This window comes from Eretmochelys imbricata, chromosome 6 (genome assembly GCF_965152235.1).
Source record: "Eretmochelys imbricata isolate rEreImb1 chromosome 6, rEreImb1.hap1, whole genome shotgun sequence".
Lineage (NCBI taxonomy): Eukaryota > Metazoa > Chordata > Testudines > Cheloniidae > Eretmochelys > Eretmochelys imbricata.
The window spans coordinates 12,186,227-12,193,630 of NC_135577.1; the positions used below are offsets into that span (position 1 = coordinate 12,186,227).

A 7,404-nucleotide genomic window follows, 5' to 3' on the forward strand; every position below is an offset into this window, starting at 1 on the left:
AGGGGTTCAAAAAAGAACTACATAGGATCATGGAAGATAGGTCCATCAGTGGCTGTTAGCCAAGATGGGCTGGGACTCAACCCCATGCTCTGGGTGTCCCTGGGGATGAATCACTTGATGGTTACCTGTTCTGTTCATTCCCTCTGGGGCACCTTGCATTGGCCACTGTCAGAAGACAGGATACTGGGCGAGAAGGAACATTGGTCTGACCCAGTTTGGCTGTTCTTATGTTCTTAGAGTAGTGGTGGGTAAGCAGCGGGGCGGGGGGGCTCATCAGTCCAGGCAAGTGAGGCACAGCCGAACCAAGAAGTTCCAAAAGCTCCCGAATACATTTGGCATATTCTTTTGTCATTTAACTGATAAATATATACTAATTTAAGGACAAATTGTGATTTGATTAAAATGTCAAAACTCACTGTCTACAGCAGTGAAATGCACCACTGGGAAGTTTGAAGCATGCCATGCTGTGGGAGGCCCAAACGTTGGTATAGCTAAGAGTGCCTCACGAAGCTGCCTTGTTACCATGGCAATTTACCATGCCCAGGAATCCCTTTCTAATGGTGTTGTTGTGGTAGCCATGGCTTGGTGCGGCCACGGCAGGATTGTAGCCTTTAAGTCTATGCTGCAGGGGATGGGGGCCCCATGGTGCATATGCGCAAGAAGCTGTAGCTGATGACTGGTCCACCTGCTGCTGCTTCACTATAAATGCCAGCTTTTAATAGCTAATAAATTATACATTGGGTGGGAGTGAAAATAATTATTTGTGACTTGTGCCTCACATCTAGAAAAAGTAATGAGTTGCCACTGGTGAATAGCCAGGCCTAGCTTGTTTATGAGCATTTAGTAAATTGTTTTTTTGGGGGACTCAGCTGTGCCAGGCTTCATTTTTTGGGAGGGTGGGGGGGTTTAAAGAGCAAAAGATACAACTGGTGGTGAGGATGGGACCCTAACCTACGTGCTGTAAGTCTCACGAGGAACACTTTATTCTTTCAATGGTTGGGTCTTTCCTGACATGGCTTGGCCTTGAATTCTGCTGTCCTTTGTTAGTGGTTGGAGGGCTGCTTGCTTTTGGCTCAGCCCGAGCGATTTCCGAGAAGAGATCTGAATCCTGTGATCTGTGACCTCTATGCTGAACAGAGGATTTGAGAGCAGGAAAAGGATCACTTTTACCAAAAGTGGGACATGAACCTAGGCAGGTACACATCTGTTGGCGCTTAAGGCCCACTGGCCTGGTGAGTGCCCTATTGCTGTTTTTGCTATAGTGAGCTTTGCTTTGAGGAATAAGGATTCTCTCATTGCGGGTTTTCATGTCTCTTCAGCAGCCTGGTGGGGAGCTGTGAGGACAAGCAGATGTTCCCTCTTCTCTACCTCAAGCCCTCTGGGGCCACTCTGAGCTCCATTGCTTTCCTGCTTAGCTATGATCCATCCCATCCCTTCTGAAGCATTCATCTCCTATGGAGTCCAGAAGATAATGTACTCAATGGTCATCATGTCTGCATTACACCCACCTTGGGGGGAGACAGGACCTTGGGGGTGGCTCTTTATCTAGCTTTCCCTACCCCAGCAGGAGAGCGTGGTGAGACTGGGAACTCCTGGTTTCCCACCCGCCCCCACAATGTGGGAGAAGGAGGGTTAGCTTAATGTTGCTGTGATGGCAAATGGGGAGCCAGTGCAACAGTTTGTAAGAGAGTGATGGGACCAAGTCCCCCAGGTGAAGAAGGTAATCTCAGTGGTTGTGTGTGGCTGGGCATCACCTCGGTTGAACTGGTGTGTCTCAAACACACTAGGGCATATGAATTTAGCAGATCATACCCTATTTCTCAAATAATGCATTAGAACAGAGTGCAATTTGCTCTACACCTGGGTGGCATGTTCGAGCTCAGGGCGCTGTTCAGTGTGTGCCCGATAAACAGGACCCAGGGAAGTTTCACAAAGGGAATGCAGGGTTAGCATTTCTCAAATGTGGCCACTGTGTCCACATGCAGCCACCAGGGAGTTTTCCTGCAGCCACGACAGCCTTCTGGGGAGAGATGGAGGAAGGGGCAAAGCCCTAGGACTCCAGGGGTGGTTAAAAGGTAACTGAAAGATAAGCACAATGCAGGCTAGGGTTAGGTATAATAATTTTTTTGGGGGGTAGCCAGGTTCAAGCTCCTGCTTCTGATAAACTAAATTATATCTAAGAGCTGCTGCTTCGTCTTCTTCTTTCTTTCTTTTTTTTTTTTTTTGTCTCTTGTATGTTTTCTCCCCAGGTTTTGGACGTCCCGTGTTGTTTAAATGAACATGCAGATGTGGCTACAAATGCATTGAAACTGCAGCTAATACAATTGCTTGGATTAGTGATTCTCAGCTGTGGGAAAAGACATCAGATGGCTGCCTGGGTAGCTCAGTTGGCAGAGCATCAGACTTTTAATCTGAGGGTCCATGGTTCAAGTCCCTGTTTGGGTGATACCAATGACTTTTTATCCCCAATCTCCTTGCCTCACCTAGACGTACAGAGGCTGCAGACCATGGGGTGGTTCTGGGAAACGGCCAGGACCAAGTGACCCTTTGACCACCTACCCCAGCCGCCCTCTGGCCCTTACCTATCTACTCCAGTCCTCTGGCACTGCTCTCTCTGTCTCTCTCTCCATGGGCAGTTACATTCTTCTCCCAGGAGGGAACGTCACCAGCAGGGTCAGGGTTCAGGGGCAGACACCTGTGAGGGGGCAATTGGCTCCTCCCTCTGATCACCCCTGGGAGTGGTGGTGGGGATTCTACTGATCCCTTTTGCCCTGCTTGGAGTGGGGGCTGGTGCTGGGACCTCTGCCAGTCCCTAGTGAAATGACAGAGCCCTGCACTCCCAGGGCTGGATGTAGTACGTTCAATCAGGGGCAACTGGCAGAAACAGTGGGTGACACCACCTCTCCCCTGCTGGGGGATAAAATCAACTCTTGAGGAGAGGTACATGGGGCTCACTAGCATTATTCACTGCTGCCTGTAAAATGACCCACAGTTGGTTCCACTGGGGCTCGAACCCAGGACCTTCTGCGTGTAAAGCAGATGTGATAACCACTACACTATGAAACCATCTTCTGTAGGGTGGCTCCCCTTCTCGCAGGCCAGGGGTCATACAGCAGTTGGGAGGAACACAGCTGCTGTGGGCAGGCCCAGGAGATGCTGGGAGTTCACCTTGCCCAGTGCTCAGAGCACCTGCCTGGCTGCAGGAAACCACACAGCTAGGGTCAGTGCGGTGGTTGCTTGCAGATCACTCACTATGACCAGCTGCTTCCCCAAGAAGGGTGCGAAGTCTGCGTGCATGGGGCTGGGGAAGTGGGGGTGGGAAGGATCCCGGAGCTATGGTGAATGCCCGCCAGCTGTGTGCACCCTAGAAAAACCAGCCATGTCCAGAAACGCTCCCCCTCTGTTGCTGCTCCCATTTGCGTCCGTTATAGAGTGACCTAAAATAATTGGTATATAATAATGCCACGCGTTTAGCTACCACTCTTTAATCGGTAGCTCTCACATAGCTTTACAGAGGATGGCAAGGTCACTGCCTCCATTTCACAGATGGGGAAACTGAGGTGAAGGTAATCATCACTCAGAGTCACCTGGCCAGGCTGAGACTGGAAGGCAGGGCTGAATCCTAGCCCAGTGCAATACCCACTAGGCCACCACCACCTCCAGCACCCTACCTGTGTGAACAACGGGCCCTGCCCCCAGGCAGTGCAAGGGCTAGGAGACAGTGCTGCACAGAACGGGGGGAGTGCTGGGGGGGGGGGGGAGGGTCTGGGGGAGGGCTGGATTAAGCGCGGGGTCAGTGGTAGGTGAGTGAAGGTTGCAGGGTAGCAGGGGAGGCTGGCTCAAAGGGGAGTGGATGGTTGTCTGGGATGTTAGGTGGGGGCAGGGCTGAGTAATGGGGTGCTGGGGAGATGCAAAAAGGGGCTGTCTGGGGAGAGTGGGTGGGGCCAGATGGGGGGCCCCAGGAGGGTCTCTCAGGGGAGGGGGGGCAGGATGGGGGGTGGTGGGAGCAGCTGGCTGCTGGACAGTCAAGTGGGTGAGGCCGGGGGTCTATGGGAAGCCGGGGGTGGTGGTGTCGGTGGCTGAAGAGAAGTCTGGGCCCCGGCTGGCCGCTGGAGGGAGGGGGCCAGGCGGATCAGTACTGCACGTGGTCTGGGGGAGCAGGGGGGCGAGGGCAGAGCTGGTCTCTCCCCAGGCTGCCACCTGTGGCTCCGCGGCTCTGGGCTCCAGCCGGGACCAGCCGAGTGACTCCGCAGTGGTCTATGGCGCCCGGCAGTGGCCATTGCAGCGCTGCTGCAGAAGGACTTGGACAACTGCAGCCCCCAGCTCAGGGGTGTCCGGCCCTAATAGGCAGAATTGGGCTTTTTAAAGTCTCTTTAATTTCTGAGGCGCCACGGCCCGCAGGGTTTTGCGCTGCTTTTATTGGGAGATTGCTTATTTGGGCTTTCTATGCAATAGGCACCTCACTTCTGTGCTGCTGGGAGCCCAGCCAGCAGCCACCCGCTCGCCAGCCGCCCGGCTCTGAAGGCAGCAGCCCGCTGCCAGCAGCAGCGAGAAGTGAGGGTGGCTGTACACCACAGCATGCAAGGATGGGGAGGCAGTGGCAGGGAGTCCCCTGCCTTGTTCCCCTGGGATCCATTGCCCCGGAGATAGGGTGGCAGGCAGGGTCTCCCCCCGCACCCTCTTGCTGCCCCTAGGAGAGCCCCCTGCATGGGGATGTCAGGCTGACCTTGGGGAGAGTGCAGGATTCTGCCCCAACCAGATGCTCTGCCCTGGGGGCTCTGGTGCCCGCAGCTGTGGCTCCCCCAGCTGGGCTTCCAGGCACTGAGAGCTGCTGTAGGAAGCAGGGGTGCCCGGGGGGGGGAGAGGGCAGTGCCAGGAGGCCACAATAGGCCCTGAGACCCATGGCGAAGTGGCAGTTCTAGCCAGAAAGCAGGATGGGAACCCAGCCAGCCCTTGCTGGCGCAGAACCTGCCTCTGCTCCTCTCTCCGCAGGGCACTGCAAGGGGAGTCGAGCGGCAAGCTTGGAGCAGTCCCAGCCCATTACATAGGGGCCTGGCCGGCCACCCCCAGGTTCATGAGCCCGATGCAGTGCTGCCATCAACCAGGACATGTGCTGCCGACCCCACCTCCTGCCGCAGCCTCCTCCGTCCCGCTGGCTGGGGTCAGTCACCCAGAGAATGGCCCTGGCACCACCTCCCACTCCTCGCTCCCTCCCTTGGGTGTCCTAGTGCCATCCCCTGCCCCTCGCTCGCTGTCTGGCTCTCCCTCCATGTGCTAGCAGAGCTTAGTGCTCACCCCTCTCATCCTCAAGGAGGCTTCAGGCTGAAGGGCGGGGAAGACCTTTCCTAGTCAGTGTTGGCTGTTGACTATGGAAAGACAGAGACACGTGTGTGTCATCTCTCCCCCCCCCCCCGCCCCATCTTGCTAAACCCTGTTGCAAACATTTGCGTTTTTCCTTTCCAAGCTGGAGGAGGAAAATCTCCCACTGTTCCTGCCCCCTTTGGTGTTTATGCAGGGCTTAATTTGTGCGGGGGCAGCCTTTTCACTACAAATTAAGCCCTGATCCCATTCCCCTCCCTCTGAAATGGATTTTGTGTGGTTTGAGAGGCAGTGCTGTGTTTTTTTTCCTCCTTGAGACTTGGCAACACTACAGTTGGGCTAGGCTGGTAGCCATAAACCAGGCTGGAGAGGGGTGTCCTGCTGCCAGCCAGCCCTGGTCCTGCAGTGAGTGCCCTGCTTTTGCAGCAGCTCCAGTTGCATTCACCCAGGGCTGTATGTATTTAATTAAATACATGGTGGATGGCATAGTCTACTGGATAGATCAGTGGATGGGCACTCATGATAGTCAGGTTCTAGTCCCAGCTCGCCCAATGTCACCCTGCAGGCCAGTGGCTAATTCCTACCAGTGCTCTGTAGGTGCCTCAGTTTCCCCCACTCTAGAACACGGATAACCCTGCTCTGCTGATGAACTAGCACTAGGTGTCATCATTTCTGAAGGCAGCTTTGCCCCAACCTTTCAGCTTGCAGGAGGCTGCAGCGTTCTGGGCGGAAGATATGTAGCAGTCACACTGAAGCAGGAGGGTTGAGTAGCAGGATGAATCTCACGCTTTCCTTGCACCATAAATTGGTGCAAAGGGAGGGCTAAGCCAGGAAGGATCACCCCCTCGCATGCTGCTTCTGCAGCAGGAGGCTACAGGGGTGCAATTCCTCCCCCTGCTCCCCTCAATGCATTATGAGAGTCAGTTTATTTTGGTGATTATCCCTGAGGATCCCTGCCCTGCACCTCCCACTCCCAGTCCTCTAGCCCGGGTGGGCAGGGGAAGCATGTAGTATTATGGTCTGAAACTGACTCTAGGGGACACCCAAGGGTGTAGTATGCAGCAAAATTGGTTAGTGGAAGAAGGGGAAGCAGAGAATAATTGGCTTTACACCCTATGGCTAGCTTAGCTTGGTAAGCAGCTCACTCCTCTGAGAGCCCCCCCTGCTGTTATCTGGTGCTGCTGCAATGGGGAACTTCCCACTTCTACCCCCTATAGGTCCTAGGACACACTGCTGCCTTCCTCCAGTGCAAGAGGATTTGGGGACTTAGGGTGCTGCAACCCCTCTGCACCAGCACCTACAGAGCTGAAAGGGAGAGAGGAGGCTGGAGCCATGCCCCGCCCACCCATCAGCCTAGGGAGCTCTATTTCTCTCCTATGCTGGTAGGGACACTGGGGGGGTTCCCTAGATTCCCCACCTAACCCCCCAACCCAGAGAGGGTCCATCACCCCCACAACTAGTGACCACAGGCCCACCTCCACCAGTGCTTCAAAGAACAGCTTCTAACCAGAGCTGTGTGCATGCTACTAACATGAGCACAGCCAGAGTGTGAAAGGGGGGATGTGTGGGAGAGGGGACAACAGGGCATTCTGGGGGCAGAGGGAAGGGGAATGCCCCCCCTGCCATGGAGTAGCCCATGGGCCAGTGGCAGAAGATTTTTTGAAAGGAGGGTCTTGTTAAAACATTGCCAGGCCAGCACTTAATGCCCCTCACCCCCTGACACTGTGTGGCCCTGTTTGAACCAGGGGACAGCTGTCCACCACTGCTTTGACTAGAGGGAACCAAGGGGTATGGACTGGACCTGGCCTATCTCTAACCAGCATAGGAAGGACTGGCAAAAGCCAGGAAGTGGGGGTCCTAGGGAAGCCAAGTGCATCTATGATGAAGGAAATGGGGGGGAGGTAGGGGGGAAGGTTCATTGCCCTCTGCCTGTGACCCCCTCATTGCAAAATCATACCCACACCCTCAATCTTTCCATTGAGCCTAAGCCAACTCTGCTGGGCAGTGGCTTGAAGGGAGCACGTCCTAGCGTTGCAGGCCTCTGTCACCATATACAGCCTGCCTGAAGGCCTGCATGCTGAAGAG

The 7,404-nt window shown here is 54.8% G+C and overlaps 2 non-coding genes across 2 annotated transcripts; one reads left to right on the top strand and one right to left on the bottom strand.

Moving 5' to 3' along the window:
* The first annotated feature begins 2,372 nt into the window (after positions 1 to 2,372).
* Positions 2,373 to 2,445, top strand: TRNAK-UUU (transfer RNA lysine (anticodon UUU)). The gene has a single exon. It is a non-coding gene; the product is annotated as a tRNA-Lys (tRNA).
* Positions 2,446 to 2,993: 548 nt separating this feature from the next.
* Positions 2,994 to 3,066, bottom strand: TRNAV-UAC (transfer RNA valine (anticodon UAC)). The gene has a single exon. It is a non-coding gene; the product is annotated as a tRNA-Val (tRNA).
* Positions 3,067 to 7,404: the final 4,338 nt, after the last annotated feature.